Consider the following 22,681-nt stretch of genomic DNA (forward strand, 5'->3'; position numbering starts at 1 on the left):
ATAAAACGAAGGACTTTTTAAAAAGACAAATGGACTCTTAGGGAATTAAATGAAAATAGGAGAGTTTGTGATAATGTTTGTTTATGCAATTACTTATCCAGGTGTGAGTTGTTGGCTGACTTGTAGAAAGAGCAGTCTTTTTGAAAGTAGAGGGCTTTCTTTATAGGTTGTGTTGCCTGGTAATCAAGTTAGCGCCTGTGCTGTGGGGCAAGATGGTGGACTGCTCTTTATCACTACCCCCAGGAAGGTCAAATAGTCGTCAAATCTTGATCAAATGCACATGCAGAATAGTGGTTTCGACATCTGTATGGAAGTAGAGGTTTTGAAGGGAGATAAAATCAGCTGCTTATGCATTTTTGTGTAGGGAGTGATGGGATGGTGGCATTCGTTCACCTCAGCCCAAGTCTCTACACTGTCTCAAATCAAGTATGTTATTTAGTTCTTGGTCCAAGTGGTAAATTGAAGGGTCAGTTTTCTCCTGTCAAGTATAGGTTTCAGGCAGGACTTATTAGGGACTGGGGGGCATTTGGGATACATATATAACATCTGTAGAGGACAGGCTATTCCATGACGTGACCGCTGCTTAAGTGCTGCCAGACCTGTCAGCTAGATAAGGGGCAGAACAGACATTGCTCCCCTTAATTCCCTCACAGACTGTCTGATCGACCCCTTCCTCTACGCCCCACAGTGTGCTGGTTTGTGCTGGTGCCTGGAACAGGCGGTTGCCCTGCCCTAGGCAAGCATGATAGGCATTTCCCCCTTATCAGGAGTGGATCATGCCGCAGTAGTCTAATCCATCCTGCCTTGTTCTACATGCATATAACCCTTTAGCGCCTGTCCCATGGAGTGGAGGATATCCATAGCATCTCACTGTCTCCCACCACGCACTTCACATGTAAGTTCCCCTAATAAACTCTTAATGTAACGAGAATTGTCAGCCTCTTCCTCTGATTTCTCAGCCCCAGGAAATTTTCCCAACAATATCTGTTGTGGGTCCAACTATATTTGTTTCCACTACCATTCCAAGTTAAAGAAAATAAATCACAGTGCAAGACACTGCATACACCATGTTCCTCTGTGGCTCTGTTCACAGCTACCATGGGCCTTTGGCGAACTCGGTGAGAGAAAGGTCAGTCTGTAATGGCTTGAGAGCACTGACAAGTATGTGAAAGAACGGAAACATAACACCAGTATAGACAACTCTTCTCAAAGCTTTCAACTATCAAAAGGTATACCTTAAAGGCTATCTTGGGGTTCACAGAAAATCTTTCTTATTTGATTTAAATTAGACAGGCCAGGATATGTGTGCCTGCCCAGAGGACAAACCATGAAGAAGAAAAAGTGGTTAATTGGTAAAATCAGGTCCCTTAGAATGCAGGGTGGAAATGGAATTCAGAGGAATTAGCATTAGCAAAGGAAAAAAAAATTTTTTAAATTGTGGTATAAGGGAGGGGAATGGAATCAAGATGTGTCCTCATGTAGATAAATGTTTTAATTAGGGAAAATAGAGAAAATTGAAAGAACTGTCTGGCCCATAACCCCACTTTCTGAAGTTGAGGATCAGCTGAGAGTGTGTGTGAATGAGAACATAGGGGATTTGAGAAAATGGTGACTACTGGAATAGACCTGTGTTCATTTCCTATGGCTACAGTAGCAAATTACCACAAATTTAGTGGCTTAAAACAACAAAAATTTATCTTCCATTTCTATTGATGAGGAGTCTGATGGGAGTCTCACGGGACTAACACCAAAGACGTCAGCAGGTCTGGGTTCCTTTCTGGAACCTATTCCAGGTTCTAGAGGCTGCCTGCATTCCTTGGCTTATGGCCCCATTCCTCCAGCTTCCAAGCCAACAACGAAGCATCTCTCTGACCCTGCTTGTTATCACATCACTTTCTCTGACTTTCATCCTCTGCCTCCCTCTTCTACTTTTAAGGACCCTTGTAATTACGTTAGACCCACCAGAGAAAGCAGGATAACCTCCCTATTTTAAAGTCATCTGATTAGCAACCTTCTTTTCATCAACAACCTTAATTCTCCTTTGCCAGGTAATCTAACATTCACATTCTGGATATTAGGACATGGACATCTTTGGGAGGACATTATTCTGCCTACCACAAGGTCCTAAGGAAACAAAAAGGATACTAATGTAGGAACCCACCTGCACTCATATAGTTGATATGAAGATTATTTTCAACTGAAGATATTAGAGATATAACTGATGCAGAAAGAAGCCTTTTTGGAGCTTCCCTTATCTGACTAAAGGCAGGGTCTTCAGAGAGTGAGGCTGCTATAAATCCCATCTCAGGGAGCTTTACCGCCAGGAAGACCACGAACCACTCATACCTGGATAAGAAATTCCGTGAACAAATATCAAATATCAAACAATTATCAAAAACTGCCATACTTCCATTTGTTTCCCTAAAAGTCCATTGGTCTTTTCTAAAAGTACTTTGTTTTGCCAAAGAAGCCCTTTCTCCCCTCTTCCCTCTCTATCAAGTTGGTATATAAACCCCATAACCTCATCTTTTCTCCTTTAATCTGTCTGTTGTCAGTTAACTTTCAGCTCCTCCCCTGCCCAATGGACCTAAATTGATAGAGGAAAAGTTTTTCCTCCCAACACTAATAAGGGACCTAGAGAGATTGCACAGCAACACCAAGGACCCCTAATATTAGATTCTATAAATGTCCTGGCATCAGGGTATGGCTTTCCCATTCACAAAGAAGTAAAGATAGAGAAGGTTAAAAGGTTGAATAAAGCCTAGGATGTGGTTTTGGTGGGTGGGTAAGGTAATAGAAAAATGAGCAAGGAGTGGGTGAAGTGATTCACCATAGGAAAATGAAACTAGGAAGAAACCGGTAAAATGGGAGCCTACAGAGGGGTTAGTTTGAGGCTGAAGAGCTGGAACAGGAGGATAAGGTCACTGAGTAGGAAATTGACATTTAATATTGGCATTCCAGATTTTAACAAGGTCCCAATGTTTAAACATGACAGTAGGATTATGGAAGTAAAAGGGAGGTGGATTTGTCTTCTATTACTGAGTGACAAACTATCAATTTAACATCTTAAAACAGCACTCATTTATTATCTCACAGTTCCGGAGGGTCAGGAATCTACGTAGGCTAGGCTACCGTGTTTCCCCGAAAATAAGACCTAGCTGGACCATCAGCTCTAATGCGTCTTTTGGAGCAAAAATTAATATAAGACCCAGTCTTATTTTAATATAAGACTGGGTCTTATATAATATAATAAATATAATATAATATAATATAATATAATATAATATAATATAATACGCATAATATAATATAATACCAGGTGCTGTAATTTTTGCTCCAAAAGACGCTTTAGAAATGATGGTTCGGCTAGATCTTATTTTCGGGGAAACACGGTAGGTCCTGTTCAGGGTATCACAGGGCCAAATCAGTGTGTCAGCCAGCTGGACTTCTTTATTGACACTCTTATCTGAAGAATTTGCTTCTGAAGTCAAGTTGCTGGCAGAATCTAATCCCTGTTTTAGGACTGAGGTTCCTGTTTCCTGGCTGACTGTTAACCAGCTCCTCCGGGTTGTTCACATTCCTTCTCATGTGAACCCCTCCATCTTCAAAGCAGATGAGTCCGTCTCAAAATTCTTCTCTCTCAGACTTCTCCTTCTGCCTTTTAAAGGGCTTCTGTGATTAAATCAGGCCTACCTTGATAATCACACTATCTTGGAGTCAACTGACTTGAAACTTTTAATTACAACTGCACAGTTCCTCAGAGCAGTACCTAGGTTAGTGTTTGGTTATAAAACCAGTGGATGAACTGGAATCTTGAGGGCTAGGGAAGAAGGGGATCTTTAGAATTCTGACTACCCTGGAAGTGAAGTTGAGAAGATCAAAGAGCACAGAGCTAGAGTGATGGGTTGATCATCTAGATACACATCTTCGGTAATAATCATCTTGGAGAGAAGAGAAATGCCAAAAACCTGTTGTCAAAGTCTTATAGATATGGAGACGAGAACAGAAGGTGGCATTAATTCAGAGAGAGACAGCGTCATGTGTGTATAAGCATACAGCAGTGTGGGGGGGAGGGGTAGGTGTGTTAAGAGCTCAGAATCTGGAGCCAGATCACCTTGGATCATATAATTTCTTTTATATAGCAGACAAGAGACCAATTAAGAAATAATTCATTTGGGAAAAAAAAATAATTCATTTGGTTATAAAGTTCACAGAGGTATGAGTAGTCAAGTTCTAAAAAATGAGTACGGAGGGTGGAAAATACATATGATTAGGTATTCATAATTAACCTGCAGAGTCAGAAAGTGGCATAGAGGTTGTAACATTTGTCCCTGCAAAATAGGTTGGAAAGTTCCATGCTGAGAGTTCACCAAACTAAATTTCACATATCCATAAAGTCTTCTGTTTAAGTAAATTTTTTAATTGAGGTATAACATACATGCAGAACAAGTAGAAAATCTAAGTAAACACCCTGATGTATATTTACAAAGCGAATACACCTGATTTATTATCAATACCCCAGGAGCCTCTCTCATGCCCCACCCTCGTCATTGTCCCTTCCAAAGGTAACCACTCTTCTGACTTCCATCATTATACATCAATTTTGTCTGTTTTTAAACTGTATATAAATGAAGTGATTACTCTTTTGAGCCTGCCTCTTTTTATTCAATATTATTTATATGAGCTTCATCCACATGTTTTCACATAGTAAAGGCTTATTAAATTTAATCTCTGTGTAGGATTCAATTGTATGAATCTACTGCAATTTATCCATTCTACTATTGATGGGCCTTTTGGGTTGTTTCCAGTTTTGAGGTATACCCTAAAGTGTTAGATCAGGAAAGAATCCTAATGGTTGACCAACCACATCACCCATTAGAATGGCACAAGTGGAGGCCCGAAATTTGAAATCATCTTCTCCCCTTGATTATGCTTAAAACAGCATAGAGAAAATTAGAGAGAGGATCAGAGTTGTAGAAGAGAGTGAACCCATAAGCCATCGTTCCATTTCTCCCTCCAGCAGATGCTAGCCCCATTCAGCAACATTTTTCTGAGGGCTTCCCTTGTGTTAAGTCCTGTGTTTGACAATGAGGTAGAGAAATAACACATAGAAAAGGGGAGACAGATGTGTAAATGGATGCATTACAGTGAAAATGATATGAGAAGCGTTATACCCCTGGGGCTGGTATGACTAAGTCTATATGGGGATGAGGGCCGTGGAATGCTGAGACTGGGGGAAACATCTGAGCTTAGTATGCACAGGAGTTTCAAAATTCCAGGGTGGTTGAGGACGAATGAAAACTCTGGGATATAGATAGGGATGATGGTCACACAACATTGTGAATGTATTTAAGACAACTGACTTGAACACTGATAAATAGTTAAAATGATAAATTTTATGCTGTGAATATTTTACCACAATAAAAACATTTTTTTCTGGGCAGTTCTTTTGGAAATCACTTTTGTTCATTTTGTTAAAGGTTTCTAATGTGAGTGCATGGTTCTCTCGATTCATTTGTGGTCATGAATTGCCAATATTAATTCTTGAGTTACGGTGTGATTATACATCCGTTGTGTAAACATTGACACGGTCTTTCCTGATCACTCGAGCATGAAGTCATTTTCAACTCCAAAACACTGTCTATCACCTTCCACATTCTGCCTTGTGTGGTAGTAATTTGTGAACCTGACATCCTGGATGCTCAATAATATATGATGAGTAATCAAATGAGGGAAAGACTGTTTTATCTTCCAAACTAGAAAAAGTGTTATGAGGAAAAGATGAAGAAATGCTAGATTAAAACAAGTTAACTAAGGAGACTTCATCATTGTAGAACATGTATACAGCATTTGTTCGTGAATCCTATCCCCCAAGAAGCATCTCAACTTGAACAAAAATATGAGAGAATCTTCTGGGGCCAAATTGTGGAGGCTTTGAATTCCAAACCAAGGAGTTTAGACTCATCTTGAGGGGAAAACACTATTGAAAGTTTAGCGTCGAGGGATGACATTGCCCAAGTAGTCTTTTAGAAAGATTAATCTGTTCCTGTATAGAATGGATGGAGGAATGTGGGAAGGCAGAAATCAGTCTGCAAATGAAAAATATAGACTGAACTAGAGCAATGGTGGAAAAATTTGTGAGAAAATGGGCATGAAAAAACAGTATAAAGGAAGAATTTACAGCATCTGGTATCTGACAAAACATTCAAGATGTGAATTGACTTCAAGATCTCAAACCTGAGAAACTAAAAACTTTGTAGTGGTGTTAATGAAAATTATGAGGGCAGAAAGTATGTCTGACACCTAGGATATTTCCTAAATATTGCCTTGAAACAACAGATAACTCATAAATATATATTGACTGAATAATAAAAAGAAAGTTTATCTTATAAAAGTCAGGGACCTATCCACCCTTACCTGAATCTGCTATGTTGTAAAAATGGAGATGGGTGTCATAAAAGGCTTACCTCTGTCATATAATACATTACTGACTACTATAAACATTTCATTGCCTATAGAGATAAGAGTTTATTCATGGTAGGAACTAAAGTTAAAGTGTAATGAGTATTAAATAATGCATTATACACATTTGGCTATCAAGCTTAACTTTATAATAGCTGATCTCAACAAGGCTAAATGCTTATAGGCTCACCCAGAACCCATATTAGACCAAGAAATATACATTAATTATTCTGTGCATGACAAAGCCATAAGCCAATTGAGATGTACCCAAGTTTCATCTCACCTCTCCAGTTTTTGCTAGTTGACCTTTGGGTGCCTCAATTTCTTACTTCACATTAATGGTGACAATCCCTGTCAGAGTGTTGAATAAAGATTTTTTAAAATTTGTGACAACAAGGATGGATCTCGAGATTATCATGCTAAGCAAACTAAGACAGAAAATGTCGAGAACCATATGATTTCACTCATATGTGGGATATAAAACTGAAAGCAACAAACGAACAAGATAAACAAAAACTCATACACACAGACAACAGTTTAGCATAAAGGGGGAGGGAGGGTAATAGAAGAGGGTAAAGGGGATCAAATATATGGTGATGGAAGGAGAATTGGGTGGTGAACACACAATGCAATATAGAAGTGATGTATTATCGAATTGTATACTTGAAATCTATATAATTTTATTAATCAATGTCACCACGATGAATTTAATTTAAAAAAATATTTATAAACTAATGTATATTTGGAAAATATAAGGTAACCTTGATTTTTACCAAATGACAATTATAACAGTAATATATATTGAGTAGTTACCACTTGCCAGGCAGTATTCTAAGTGCCTTCTAGTTTTGCGGCCTATTTAAAACCTCATTTAATCTTCGCCACAATGCCTTTAGGTGGGTTCTATTAAAATTTCTATCTTGTAGATGATGAAACTGAAGCATAGTGAGATTAAACAATTTACCCAAGGTCATACAGATATTACAATTTATATTAGTGCTGATATAAGAAATACTAACACCATTATTTCCTGTAAAAACTGCTAAAAGAAATTGGAAAGTAGAGGTGAAATAAATTTGTTCAACCTTCAAAATCCCCCTCAGCCACAATGGATCAAAATAAAGGAAGAAAAGCAAGAAAAGTCTAGGCAGTTGCAAGTCCAAGAAACATCTCCAGAAAAGAACCTCCAAATGGTAAGAATTACGAAAGCTTACGGGATGAAGGCCTTGGGTCTAGAAGCAGGTAATGGTGGTAAGGAGGTTAGCCCAAAAAAAGGGAACGCAAACTATAGGAGGCAGAGGACTAGAGCTAGGCTCACCACTTGAAGCCCAGGGCAGGGATGGGACTGGCCACTTACAAAAGGGGTGGCAGTAGTGGGAGACAGTGCAGCTGGATGTGTCGCTCTGTTGTTTGGATGGGCATATTGTAGCAGAGACACAGCACATAGGTGGGGAAGCTCCTCCAGCCCATCTTGCCTCTCATAGCTGTAGGGGCCTCTGTGCCTCCCCAAAGGAGGGCAGTGGGTACTGAGAGCCACTGGAGTGGACCTCTGCCTGTGAAATGCCAGGTTTCACCTGTTGCATCAATTTTAGAATGGGATTTTTTATTTCTGAAAAAAAAAACAAAACAAAACAAAAAAAAAAAACACGCCATTGGAATTTTGATAATGATTGCACTCAATCTATAGATTGCTTTGGGTAGCACTGTTATCTTAACAATATTAAATCTTCAAATCCACGAACACAGGATATCTTTCCATTTATTTATGTTTTCTTTAATTTTCTTTCAGCAATGTTTTTGCAGTTTTTAGTGTACAAGTCTTTTACCTTCTTGTTTAAATTTATTCCTAAGTATTCTATTCTTTTTGATGTATTATAAATGAAATTATTTTCTTAGTTTCCTTTTCAGATTGTTCTTTGCTCAACTACAGAAAAGCAACTGATTTTTGTGTGTTGATTTTGTATCCTGCAACTTTGCTGAATTCGTTTATTAGCGCTAACGTTTTTTTGTGTGTGTGTGGAATCTTTAGGGTTTTCTACATATAAGATAATGTAACCTTATATTATGTAAAAAGAGATCATTTTGCTGCCTCCTTTCCAATGTGGATGTCTTTCATTTTCTTGTCTAACTGCTCTGGCTAGAACTTTCAATACCATGTTGAACAGAAGCAGACACCTTTGTCTCATTCCTGATTTTACGGGAAAAGCTTTCAGTCTTTCACCATTGAGTCTGATGTGAGCTGTGACGTTTCCATATATGGCCTTTATCATGTAGAGGAAGTCTCCTTCTATCCCCAGTTTATAGAGTGTTGAAAGAATGTTGAATTTGTGATATATTTTTTTGCATCAATTGAGATGATCATGTAGTATTTTTCCTTCATTTTATTAATGTATTACACTGATTGGTTTTCATGTCGAACTATCCTCATATTCCAGGGTTAAATCCCACCTGGTCATGGTGTATAATCCTTTTAACATGCTGCTGAATTCAATTTGTCGCATAATGTTGAGAATTTTTGCATCTACATTCACAAGGGAAAATGGTTTATAGTTTTCTTGTAGTGCCTTTGTGTGGCTTTGGTTTCAGGGGAATAGTCTCCTCAGAGAATGAGTTAGGAAGTATTCCCTCCTCTTCAATGTTTTGGAAGAGTTTGAGAAGGACTGATGCTAGTTCTTCTTTAAATATTTGATAGGATATACCTGTGAAGTCATTTGATCCATTGCTTTTCTTTGTTGGGAGGTTTTTGATTACTGATTCAGATTTATTCAGGTCTATTCAGATTTTCTATTTCTTCATGAGTTGGTTTAGGCAGATTGTATATTTCTAGGAATTTGTCCATCTTCTCTAGTTATTCAATTTGTTGACAGACAATTGTTCACAGTACTCTCTTATAATACTTTGTATTTCTATAAAATCTGTAGCAATGTTTCAACTTTCATTTCTGATCTTAGTAATTTGAATCTTCTCTATTTTTCCCTAGTCAATGTAGCTAAAGGTGTGTCAATTTTGTTGATCTTTCCAAAGAAACAATCTTTGGTTTCATGGTATTGTTTTTATAAAATATGTTGTAGTACTCAATCCATAATTATATAACTGCTTACTTTGGTATTTTCCTTATGAGAGTATAAATTACTTTTTAAGGCCAATTTCTACCTTTATGATATATACATACTCAATAAATTCATTAAATGAATAAATGAGGTAAGTTTAAAAGGGTACACAAAAAAGAAATGTACATAAATCATAAGCGCAAAGAAGCCATGGGGTGGTTTAAGGTAAGAATGCGAAGCTGGCTTTTATATACTGAACACAATACATTTCCCTTAACAGCATGTTTTTTTCTTCGTTATTATTTAAAACAACAGTCATTGAGGTGGATTTCTATTGTTAAAGCCTGGTTGCTACAGAGTTCAGAGTTTTTCCTGGCTTCTCTTTGATGTCTAAGTTTTTTTATTCTGAGCCAGAAAATAAAACCCCATCAGGAAATACTGATTTTCTCACTTTGTACTGCCTTAGCCGACCTCAGGACTCCTGACGTTTTTGTTTGTCCTCAAATCCAAGCTGAGCTCCCAATTCTCCATCACACTTTGCAAACAGGCATTACAACTAGTAAGACATTCAAACAGGCAGGAGTTAATTTACAAAATTAGAAGGGCATTTGGTTAATTGTAAGGTCCCTTGCGACTACACCAGTCTATGCTTCTGCTGATGATGACTTATTTAGCTTGCTGAGTTTAAATACACTGAAATGCTCACAAGCAGCGGGTGTCACACTGTGATCCGATAATCCTAGGGTACCAAGGAGAGGTTTCAGGGACTCCACAAGCCTTTTATGTACATATCATTCTCAAAAACAATGTTTAATCATTAAGAAAATGAAAAGACAATCCACAGACTGAGAGAAAATATTTGCAAATCATGTATCAGATAAACAACTTGTATCTATAGCATGAATTTTTTTCCTAATAAATAAATAATAACACTTATATATTTTGGTTCTGTTCTATATATGAAATTAAAAATGTGAATATTGCATATGCCTTTTTTTAAATGTATAGGCTAGAGGAACACCTTGTATCCAGAATACATAAAGAACCCTTGCAAATCAATGCGAAGAAGATAAATGCCCCAGTTTTTAAAAGGGGCAAAAAATTTCAATAGACATTTCACTGAAGATAATATGAATGACCAATAAGCATATGAAAAGATGTAACTTGCCAATCAACAAGATATTATACAGTGAAAACTTTGCACATCAGAACTGTCCTCTAATTACCACAGAAACATTCCAGTTCAACATGTAACACATTTCAATACCAATTATACATTATTACACAGTAAATAAAATTAATCAGTTCACAGGCCTCTCAATGAAATAATCACTTTTAATTTTTATCTTTCACTACAAGTTGTATAGGTATATTCAGACACTTTTTACAGGAACACAGACAATGGATATTTTTACACAGACACTAACATACCAGCTTTCAGGAAATTATCTACTCTTCTCTGCTGGAAGGCCAAGAAATAGGGGGGAAGGGGCACAGGGGGTGCAAGTGGCACTAGTAAGGTTTGCAGGAAGCTTTTCCAGGTGATAGAAAGGTTCTAAAATTGGATTAGTAATGGTTACACAACTCTACACAGGTACTAAATTCCACTGAATTGTACACTTAAAATTTATAGTATCTAAATTTCAATAAAGCAGTTTTTTAAAAAGCCACCAAACAATGTGTTCATTCTAAATATAGAGAAAAACATTTATTTATTTATTTATTTATCAATTACATTGAAAAAAATTGTACAAAAACATATTGTGACCTGTCATGCAGTTATCTACCAAAGTTTAACATATTGGAAGCCCATGTGTTAACTTGTGCTAGTTTTATACGTTACCTCAGAATCAATCTTCTCTTGTCATCTCTGTTTAATCAGAGAAAAATCATAAAATTGTCAGATGAAAAACAACACAAAAACTCGAAACTATTTCTGCTTGTTAGTCTGTAAATCAGATTTTTCTCAATATTGTACAACTAAAACAAATGCAGAAATAAATTTATTTTAGACATTTTCTGCAACTATAACAAACCCTTTTCACAACACATGTGTGCTCATCAAAAATACTTTGTTTTCATTGACTAGCTTCCTAATAGGTAAATACTATACATTTTAAGATATAAATAATAATAATTACATTTTTGTATAATGTAGTTGTTCATTTATTTTTAATTTTTAAAAAGTTTTCTGTTGCGAAAATAAAAGAATTCTGAACTCTCCTGGACCACAGGTGGTACCAAAAGATCAAGCTCAACTACATTTTTACTAGCATGATGATTGGAAACAAGTTTAAAAGAATACCTTATTATTGTCCTTGAAGGCCATGAAAGTAAGGGGAATTTATTTACACAGGAAAAGTTTAACTTCAAAAAACATTTTTTAAAAAAACGATGTGTTCCATTTCCTTCTTTACCCAACATTTCACAGAAACAGAGCGCTCTTTCCCTCTTCCTCTTTCCTGTTGGCAGGAAACCAAACATGATATCCTGTCGCTATCTTGGACCATAGTCCATGAGATGACTTTGAGAATGAAAGCCACATATGGCAAAGCAACAAGCTGAAAGGAATGTGGGTTCTTGTTATACTATCTCTGGAATGCCTATCTCTAGATTTCTTGAACATGAGACACAAACTTTTATATTGTTGATGCCACTGTCTTACATCTAAACTTAATCCCAATGAATATACTGAGATCAGAGTGGTACAGACGGAGGGAGTGGTAGGCACAACGGCTCTGAGACAGGAAGTGTTTGGCATTTTCAGGGCATAGCAAGGTAAGTGTGTCTGGGGTATCAGTAATAGGAGGGAGAATGGCAGGAGATAGGGTGAGGTGAGGGCTGACAGGGAGCCAGATGGTGTAGGGCTTAGTGGCTCATTGGTATTTTGAGCTTTTATTTAGATGTGGGAAGCCACTGGAGGGTTTTGAGAAGTGACTTGATTTATATTTTGAAAGAATCTCTGTGTAGAGAACAGACTGATGTTAATGTGTTAAAAGCATCATGGTGGGTACATAATTATTTATTATAATATTCTCTACACTTCTTATATATGTTTAAAATATTCTAGGTTATAAAGTTTCATAATCACCTTTATTAACTGGCCAAGCTAACAATGAATCATTTACAACTAGTTTTACAATAACCTATCAGAATAAAGAATGTGTTAACACAAAGAGTTCAGTCTATATATTATAGAAACTAAAAAAGCAGTTCAAGACTTGTTGAGAATCCATATGGTGTACGGTCAGCTCAGAAACCTCAGCATTTGAATCCTGCCTCCGGGTTTTACTAACTGGTGGAGTGACCTTGACTAAATCATTTAAGTTTCCTAACTTACCAAAGTGTAATCATCTTTATTTCCAAAGAGTCTATGACGATTGAGTGCTTAGGATAGTTTCTGGCACAGGAGAATCATCCCATAAATGGTGGCTTTATTATTATTAGCCACAATTATTAGAGATTGAGAATACTTAACCACACTTTTAACATTGGATGAGAGCAATATGAAATTTCCAGTCCCTAAAAAGGTTTTACTGTTTTGGTAGAGACACAAGCATTCTCTACTACTTGGATAAAAAAGCTAAGTATATCCACTTTTCTTTATTCTATATCTAGAAGTGCCTGCCTAGGAGACTTGAGTATCTCAACCATAGAAAGGACTGTCCCATAAGAAAATCAATTAATTATCATTCTGATTCATACCTCAATTTCTTGTGAGATTAATTATTATGCATCAGCAAGTATGAGCCCTATCAGTACAAGAACACTGAAAAGATCCAGTTTCTGGAACCACGTAGGTGAGTCCCAGCCTCTCAGCTAGGCTGATATTACCTCAGTACTGCTTACCAAGCACCAATTACTTCTGCTTGAGCAGCAATTAATCATTTGAGAACTAATTCAGGTACAGAAACAAACAAAAAACATGTTTGCCATGGCAGTTGAGGAGAGAAATTGGCATTTAAAACCAGTCGATCAGACTTCAATTTCCAATCAGGCACATAAGGACCTTTGAAGTCACCACTCTACCCAAACAACAAGCAAAAAGCTTAACAAATGGAAAAATTAATAGCTTTTATTAGATCTCTCAGAGAACGGAGGATACAGGGCAAATTGTTCCCCCTAAAATTGGAAAGACAGGCAAATACAGAATCACAGCTTAATGGATCAATGCCAGGGTAGGAAAACTTGAATTTCAGTAATTGACAACTTGCTAGGGGCTTGTTGTAGACAAGTCCTTAAGCTGAAAACTTCAAGGGAGTCTCCTCTCTTTTGTGAGTTTTATCTCTAGAGTTCTACCAAGTTCTCACAGGGAAAATCCACTTGGGCTTCTCCCAGGAAAAATAACCATTTTGAAACAAACCAGAACATTCTGTTTTATCAAAGCTTGCCCTCAAAAGAAACTATTTTACCAGAGCTTAACCTTTTGGGATTTTATCAGAGCCTAAATGACCCAGGAAAAAAGGAAATAACCAACTCCAGTCAGCCATCTTGTCTTATCTAAGGTGAGTAGAGGGGTGGAAATAGGAGATGAGAGGCACTTGTGAAGTTCCAACCTAGGAGCACAGGCTCACTAAAAAATTAAGAACCTAATCGTAAGATTACGGAGTGATACCTATCTTCCCTCACTTTGCTACTACATTACTAAAGGCCTATTTACCAGAGTTCCTTTTACTCAGTACATAATGTCTGACTTTCAACCAAAAAGTTACAAGGCATACATAAAGGCAAAAAACACAGTGTACAGGGCAGTCTGATGGCTCAGTTGGTTAGAATGTGAGCTCTGAACAACAGGGTTGCCAGTTCGATTACCACATGGGCTACTGAGCTGCACCCTCCCCAACTAGATTGAAGACAACGAGCTGCTGCTGAGCTTCTGGAGGGGCGTTATGGCTCAGTTGGTTAGAGCACGAGCTCTCAACAACAAGGTTGCCAGTTCAATTCCCGCATGGGATGATGGGCTGTGCCCCCTGCAGCTAAAGATTGAAAACAACAACTGGACTTGGAGCTGAGCTGTGCCCTCCACAACTAGATTGAAGGACAACTATTTGGAGCTGATGGGCCCTGGAGAAGACACTGTCCCCCAATAGTCTCCAATAAAATTAAACGAAAACAAAAACAAACAAATAAAGAAGCACAGCGTGAAGAGACAGAATAAGCATCAGAACCAGACTCAGATATGGCAGGAATTTTGCAATTATCAGGCCATGAACTTAAAACAACTATGATTAATATGCTAAGGGCTCTAGTGGGAAAAGCAGACAACATGAAAGAACAGGTGGGCAATAAAAATAAAGAGAAATTATATAAATGATTAATATTAGAAAGGAAAGGGTGGACATCACTACGGAACCCATGGACATTAAATAGGTAATAAAAGATACTATAAACAACTCTACGGCCAGAACTTTGATAATCTAGATGAATTGGACCAATTCCTTGAAAGACACATCTGCCAACCTTATACAGGAGGAAACAGACAATTTGAATATGCCTATATCTATAAATAAATTGAATCAATAATTAATACTTTTCCAAATGAGAAAGCAACAGATGGGTTCACTAGGAAATTCACAAACTATTTAAGGAAGAAATCATACCAATTTTCTACAATCTCTTTCATAACATAGAAGCCAAGGTAATACTTGCTGAGTTTATAAGGCCAGCATTACCTTAATACCAAAACCAGAAAAAAAAAATTATAAGAAAAGACAAAACAAGAAAAGAATAGCAATATCTCTCATGAATATAGATGCAAAAATCTTCACCAAAATATTAGTAAATTGAATCCAACAACATATAAAAAGAATTATACACCACGATCAAGTAGGATTTATCCTAGGTATGCAAGGCTGGTTCAACATTTGAAAATCAATTAATGTGACCCTTCACATCAACAAGGTAAAGAAGAAAAATCACATGATTCTATCAATAAATGCACAAAGAGCATTTGATAAATACCAAAACTCATTAATGATTTAAACAAAACAAAACAAGGAAAACCTCTCAGCAAAGTAGGAGTAGAGGGGAATTCCCTCAACTTGATAAAGAACACCCACAAAAAGCCTACAGCTAACACCATACTTAATGGTGAGGAACTAGAAGCTTTCCCATAAAGATTAGGGAAAGGCAAGAATGTCCCCTCTCAACACTGCTTTTCAACATCTTACTGGAAGTCCTATCAATGCAATAAAGCAAGAAAAGGAAATAAAAATAATACCAATTGAGAAGGAAGAAATAAAACTGTCTTTGTTTGCAGATAACGTGATTGTCTACGTAGAAAATCCAAAAGAATCAGCAACAATAACAAAAACTCCTGGAACTGATAAATGATAGAGTAAGTTTGCAGGATACAACATTAACCTATGAAAGCCAACCACTTTCTTATATACCAGTGATGAACAAGTGGAATTTGAAATTAAAAACACAATGCCATTTACATTAGCATCCCCCAAAATGAAATACTTATGTATAAATCAAAGAAAATATGAACAAGATCTGTATGAGAAAAAGCACAAAACTCTGATGAAAGAAATCTGAGAATAACTAAGTAAATGAAGAGATATTCCATGTTCATGGATAGGGAAACTCAATATTGCCAAGATGGCAGTTCATCCCAACTTGATCTATAGATTCAATGCAATTGCAATCAAAATCCAAGCAAGTCAGTCTATAGATATTGACAAACTGTTTTTCAAGTTTATATGGAAAAGCTAAAGACCCAGAATAGCCAACATAATGCTGAAGGAAAAGAACCACCTCAGAGGACTGACACTACCTGACTTCAAGACTTATGACAAAGCTATAGTAATCAAGACATTAGTGAAAGAATAGAAGAAATCTTAGAAGTTAAGATCACAGCAGCATGAATATAGGTGCAACACTATCGTGTTTAGCTCAAATGGTCTTATCAACTGCAGTATTCCATGAGCTGCCCCCAACATGCTACTAATGGGAAAATGTCCATTAATGCCCCTCAACAAATTTAAGAGATTATATTTGTAGAATTTTTTGTTTCAATAGTTTATGGCATTAATCTCTCTTTATTTAACCTTTTCTCTTTCACTTCCACCCAAATTGCTTATCCTAGGAGGGTAGGTTTCCATTAAACTTGTGGGCCAAAAGAAGGGGTTCTATGGAAAGTAACATCACAGAGTGATCTGATTATAAATATCTAACTGGGCAGGTCATGGTGGGTAGTCATGCCCCAAGCTTATAACTTCTTCAGTGAAAGGCTTTAAGCCAGCCCTGTCCATTGTTCTTATGCATGCATATAGGTTAACACACCTTTGAAATACCAGAAGTACCCTGTTTCCCCGAAAATAAGACCTAGCCAGACAATCAGCTCTAATGCGTCTTTTAGAGCAAAAATTAATATAAGAGCTGGTATTATATTATATTAAACTATATTATATATTATATTATATTATATTATATTATATTATATTATATTATACCCAGTCTTATATTATAGTAAAATAAGACCAGGTCTTATATTAATTTTTGCTCCAAAAGACGCATTAGAGCTGATTGTCCAGCTAGGTCTTATTTTCGGGGAAACATGGTAACACCCCTCCAGGGAGGTATTAACCCTCAAGAGAGCACATAATCTTGTTAACTGTCCTGTAATCTGATACCCTCCTTGTTTTGTCCAGTCTTCCTTATGTCCCCTCTTTAATTTCAAATACATAAAAGAAGCTGCCAAACTGTTATTCTCCAGGCATTTGAGGTCTTGCTCCCTGGTATATGTTGTCAGTTTGGCTCAAATAAACTCTTACAGGTTTCTCTACAGGTTTCAACATTTCTTACGTTGACAAACTTTAATGAAACTGGTGTTCAGCAAAGCATCAATAAAATGAGATTCCATTTACAAATTGTGAAAAGTTGATATAAGAGGAACCATTTTAAAATGGAGCTAGGGCAGCCATTCCAGAGGAACTGTCTTGCACATTTTGCTCCTTGAACCTTTGAATGTTTCAACTGGGCAAAATAATCTTTGGACTTGACCAAACCAACATTGTATTTCAAACAATTGCTTGTAAAACTAACAGGATAGCAGACATTCTGAGTATAAGGACTAAAAATTAAGAATATTCTATAGAATTAGTACTATCATGTATAGCTAAACATGATAGCTTATTTGCACCTATAGAAATTCCTTCCTTAGTTTCTTAGCACCCAATAGAAATTCCTGCCTTCTACTCATGTAATTATTTCTCTTCCCTTTCTCATAAAAACCTGTTGCCTTCATCCCATAATGAGAATACTTTGGGTTTCTAGCTGAATTAGTTCTTGCCAAATAGCTATTCTTTGATCTCAAATTAATGCTTGTTGCCTCTCACTTTGGATTTTTTTTTTTTTTTTTTTTAGGTTAATATAACTGTGGGGGCGGAGCCCCAGAGAGTAGTTTCCAGGCTCTCGGCCTCACATAGATAGGTGCTGGCTCAGGTAGTAAATGGCCAACTGTGATTGCATGGCCATCAGCTGTGGCTAGTTGGCCGTCAGCTGTAACCAGTGAGCCATTGGCCACTAATATAACTGCTGTGGCTACACTAGAGAGGAGAAGGAGAGAAGGAGAGAGAGAAAATGGGGCTAGCAAGAAGATGGCGGCTGGGCTGGCAAGCGTGGATGGCAGTTTGCGGACAGTGTGGATCCAGCCTCCAGTGAGAGTATAGTGCCGCCAGAGAGAATATAGTGGTATGACTCCCCTACCTATGGCTCCGTGGGTGTTCCTTTTCGGCCTCACCATATGCTGCGTTCTTGTATGGGGAGCGGGACCAGAGACCGCGCAGGCCGTCCCGCATGACAAATGGCGCAGCGAGCAGGGTCTCCAGCATGACAATAACCAATGAAAATACTAAGGGTGATTCAAAAGATTGTATTGTAGATTATTCAGGAACTGGAAAGGTGAGAGCAGAATGGGGAGAAGAATTGAAGAGGAGGTAAAGAGATGAAAGAATTAAGGGAAAGATCAGAGAAAGGAAATATGGTGGTACCTCGGTTTTTTAACGTAATCCATTCGGAATACTGTTTGAGTTCTGAAACGTTCGAAAACAGCCGACAGCTAGGCCTCAGGATCTTGCACTCAGCGGGAGCCGCGTAACATGTTCGACTTCCGAGGAGAGTGCTCGAAACCGAACCATTTACTTCTGGGTTTACGGCGTTCGTAAACTGAAATGTTCGTCAACGGAGACATTCAAAAACTGAGGTACTGCTGTACTTGCGTGTTCTTTCTGTTAATGACAGTTGGGTTACAACTGAACCAGGGCTGTAGCTAACTGACAATCATGGCTGGTTGCCAAAGAAACTTGTAGTTAACAAATTGTGGGACTTTTTCTTCAAAGTGGTTTAATTAGAATGTTCCAATATTGGAGCTTCAAAATAACTTGAGAGCTACACCTAAGAAACTAGGTATTCTTTAACCTGGAGAAAGAAAAAGGTCAACTGAATATCACTGGTGTTATCAAAATAAAAATCTGACCCCAGTGGCACAAAGTTCATTTTTATAGATTACCCTGAGATAGCTACTTCCTGTTTTTGCACCAGAAAGTCTTAAAGCAGCAGCTGGACCAAAGTTGTTTCTGTTCCAAATTTCCTCTTTCCTCTTCTCTGTTTCTCTAGTTTTCTTTCCTATAAGTAGGGAAGGATTTTGCTTCTTCTAAAAGAGCCAACATACCCCACCTAGAAACAATTCAAACAAGGCAGTCCCCTGCTACAAAAATAACAGGAATGCGATACTGACAATATGTGCATAGTGCACAGACAATGACTTTGCTCTAGATGTCCAATAACCAATAGCATGGGCATAAAGTTGCTCACCAACAGTTGCCACGTGGGTCCATGTGTACATAAAACTTTTGCACATCTTTTGTACATTTTAGGTTCTGGATCAGTTAGCCTCACTTGGCAGAGCAAGAAAGCTCCATTTTACTTAATTTGTTCGGTTGACTAAAATAAAGGGGGCTAGTTGACTGTGCTTTTAGTGAAAGGGGATTGATTAGTCTCTCCATCAGAGAAGGATTAATTGCGTAGTTTTGGAGGCACTGGCTGTGAGGATTAGGACATTTATAGGAGCATCTGATTTCACAATTAAAGTAGTGCGTTCTGCATGGAAATAGACTTGATATCTGGGACCTAAGCTGCTATGATATTGATCAGTTAAATACAAAATGTGTTTGTGAGTTCCACAGAACAGGAAGGTCAGGCTTGCCTGAACAATGCTACACAGCCTCCTAAGAGAACTGCCAATTCTTTGTTTTGGCTTTAATTTCTTACAGCTGCTTCCTCCTTGGCTAGGAGCTGTTCACCCTTTTCTGAAGCACTTCTACCAGCAGGGACACATTAGGAAACATCCAACAAATTCCTGTAGTTCTGTTTCCTTCAACTTCCACTGGCAGAGAACTTGGCAGCTTGCCCTCTTTCCTGAAGCACAATCACCAAAGCTGTTTGTGTTTGGGGCTCTTCTTTAACAAAATGGTTGAAAAATCTTCCAAAGACCCCAGCAGATTCCAACATCCCAGTTTATCACTCTAGGTATCATCTCTCTAGACATTATCCCTCTAGGTATAGGTTGCTTGACTCTCCCAAGGTTTCTATGGGAAAGCAAAGATTCTAACAATTATATAAGCTTTAAACCCCTAGGGTATGTGTTCAATTTTGAGTTGCAAAAGTTCTTTTCACTCTTATTAGGACAGTTAGCGTCTGAACTTTTCATACAACCTTCCAATATTCACACTGATTCCAACTCACTTGGTATAAAAAAGAAATGCTAACCATATAAACAACCCACAGATGCATACTTCTTTCTGAAAATTTACCCTTCTCTTTCACTTTCATAAAGGTACTCTTGTCCTTCCTTTGTATGTGGTCACCAGTCCCATCACTTCTTTCTTTACAATGTTTAAGAAATCTGTTTCCATTCCCTTGGACCTATCTTAACCTAACCCTTTATTACTTTACAGCTGTACTTTTTTTTTTTCCTTCACTATTCTCTGCCATCCACACTTATCTTCTAATCTAAACTATTCTGCACCTTGTTCCCAATATAATCTTTATTCTAGAATCACCAAAGTCTTTTTCACATCATTGCCTGTCGAAAACCATTTGTTCTTCTCCCTACTAAAAAAAATCAACTCCAAATTCCTGTGCCTGAGATGCACAGCCACCCCAGCCTGGTGCTAAGAGGCCTTTCCCCAACTCTTCTTCAGTTAAGACAGCTCGGCTGCAATGGTAGAGAGAGGGTCAACATGCATCTCATAACCATGCCTCTTATTTTCTCACTTTCGTCCCTTTGCTCACACTCTTGCTTCTCATGTGTTTCCCACCTCTCACATCTTCAAATCCAACATATTTTTTAAGGCCAAGATGTTTAAAGACCAACCTTTTCCATGAAGCCTTCTTTGACCACTCTAATCTACAATGGTCTCCCCCTCTTTTGAGCTCTTAACACTTATTCTCATTTCCATTCATTTGGCAACTTAATCACTTACTACCTCTTATATATGTCTCCCAAACCACTGTGTTGCATTATAATTGAACTCTGACATGTTTATATTTTATCCCCTCAAAGAAATCATTACCTCCTCCATTCATTCAAAAAACCATGTGCTGGGTTTACTAAGTGCCCGATACTATGCTAGGTATGGGGAGAAAGTCCCTGCTTTCTCCTGATACTACACTCATACCGTAGTTCTCAAAGCAGTATTTTCTTAATGTATAAGAAGTAGATTTCAGGCATGACTGTTCTATTAGAGACCCCTGCCACTCTCTGATCATCCAATGGAGATATCTGCCAAGCACATTAAAGAATAGTAAAAGGCTAATTTTTATGAACTTTTCCTGGATCTTTAACACTAGTGAGTGACCAGCTATTACATGAGTTCAATTGTACTCCCTACATACTGGCACTTTTATAAGAATCACATTTTAATATCACCATCAGAAGCAGGCTTGGTAGGATGGTGTGATATGGTTTCCTATCAAGTGGTACAAACAGGGATGGATCCGAGGCTCCTTCATTTTAACTGAAATCTTAGTGATAAAGCACTGTGTCGATGTGAACAAATGCCCTTCTGCCACTGAGAGGAGGAGGACAAGCAACCTGCTATGGGACGTTTCTGTGGGCTAAAACGCCTACTCAAACGTTTACGTGGGTTTTAAAAATTAATATTCCATAATTAAAGTTACAAACTTAAGACTCTAGTTTTCACGAAAACTGTAAATTCAATTTACAATTGCTATTGCTCTCTACATAAGTCTAGCAAATTGTGTTTTTCACTTCTAAGGGATTTTTCAATAATGGTTGGTCTAGTTCATAAAGATAGTTAAACACTTCCCAACACTTTAAACTGTACTTGGAAGAAAAATACTCTCCTTAGTGTGTTGGGGATCCTCTAGACCACACCTACATTCAGATATTCATGGAAGGATTCCACGTTCGTGGAAGGATTTACAGCACTCAGTACACGCGTATAGCTGTACTCATAGCTAAAATTCATTACAGCAGTGCAGTAAGGATACACAGCTGGGTCATAAGGAAAAGACACAGGCAGAGTCTAGAGTACTCCATCTGCAGGCTTCCTTATGCCCTCTCCCTGCCACAAGGGGGTCATGCAGAGCACACTCTCCCCTGCAGGAAAAAGCCAACAACATATGTGCAATATTTGGGCCCAGGGAAGCCCACTGAGACTAAGAGCCCCAGGTTTTTATGAGGGGCTAAGTATATAGGCACACTCTGCCTACAATGTACCAAAATTTCAGACTCCCAGAAGGTGAGCAGACATTCAGCATAAACCATACTGTTTGCATAAACAGTTTAGGCAAAGTGAACCACCCTTATCAGTTACCTGATGACCGGGAACACTCTGTTACCAAACTTCCCAGATACTGGCCAAGGACCAATCTTGACCAGGTTTTTCTAAGGATAGCAGTCACCGACTTGCTGCGTTAGCTCTTTTCTGAGCACTTAGGTACTCCCATTTTCTAATTTAACAAACGAAACTTTCTCAAGTGCTCAAATAACCCAAATAATTAAAATCACAAATATGGTCAAACATTGTTTTTTGTAAATGTCCCATCATTTTCTACAAACTTAGTAAGATTTCAACTTTAAATCAAAAAACTAAATTACTTATTTAATTACAACATTTATAATTAGAGGGACAAAATTG

General features: G+C 37.7%; 1 protein-coding gene across 2 annotated transcripts in view; it reads right to left on the minus strand.

Moving 5' to 3' along the window:
- Window positions 1–22,681, minus strand: part of LOC109452252 (broad substrate specificity ATP-binding cassette transporter ABCG2-like) — a 96,307-nt gene that overhangs the window by 54,221 nt on the left and 19,405 nt on the right. The window contains exon 2 of one of the 2 annotated variants that reach the window (XM_074323695.2): window positions 6,746–6,813. The exons of the other annotated variant lie outside the window; for it this stretch is intronic. The gene's annotated coding sequence lies outside the window, so the exon portion shown is untranslated. The remainder of the gene's footprint in view (window positions 1–6,745; window positions 6,814–22,681) is intronic. 2 annotated transcript variants of the gene reach the window in all.

The sequence above is a fragment of the Rhinolophus sinicus genome, chromosome 1 (genome assembly GCF_057876585.1).
Source record: "Rhinolophus sinicus isolate RSI-liver-muscle chromosome 1, RSI-T2T, whole genome shotgun sequence".
In the NCBI taxonomy this organism is placed as follows: Eukaryota; Metazoa; Chordata; class Mammalia; order Chiroptera; family Rhinolophidae; genus Rhinolophus; species Rhinolophus sinicus.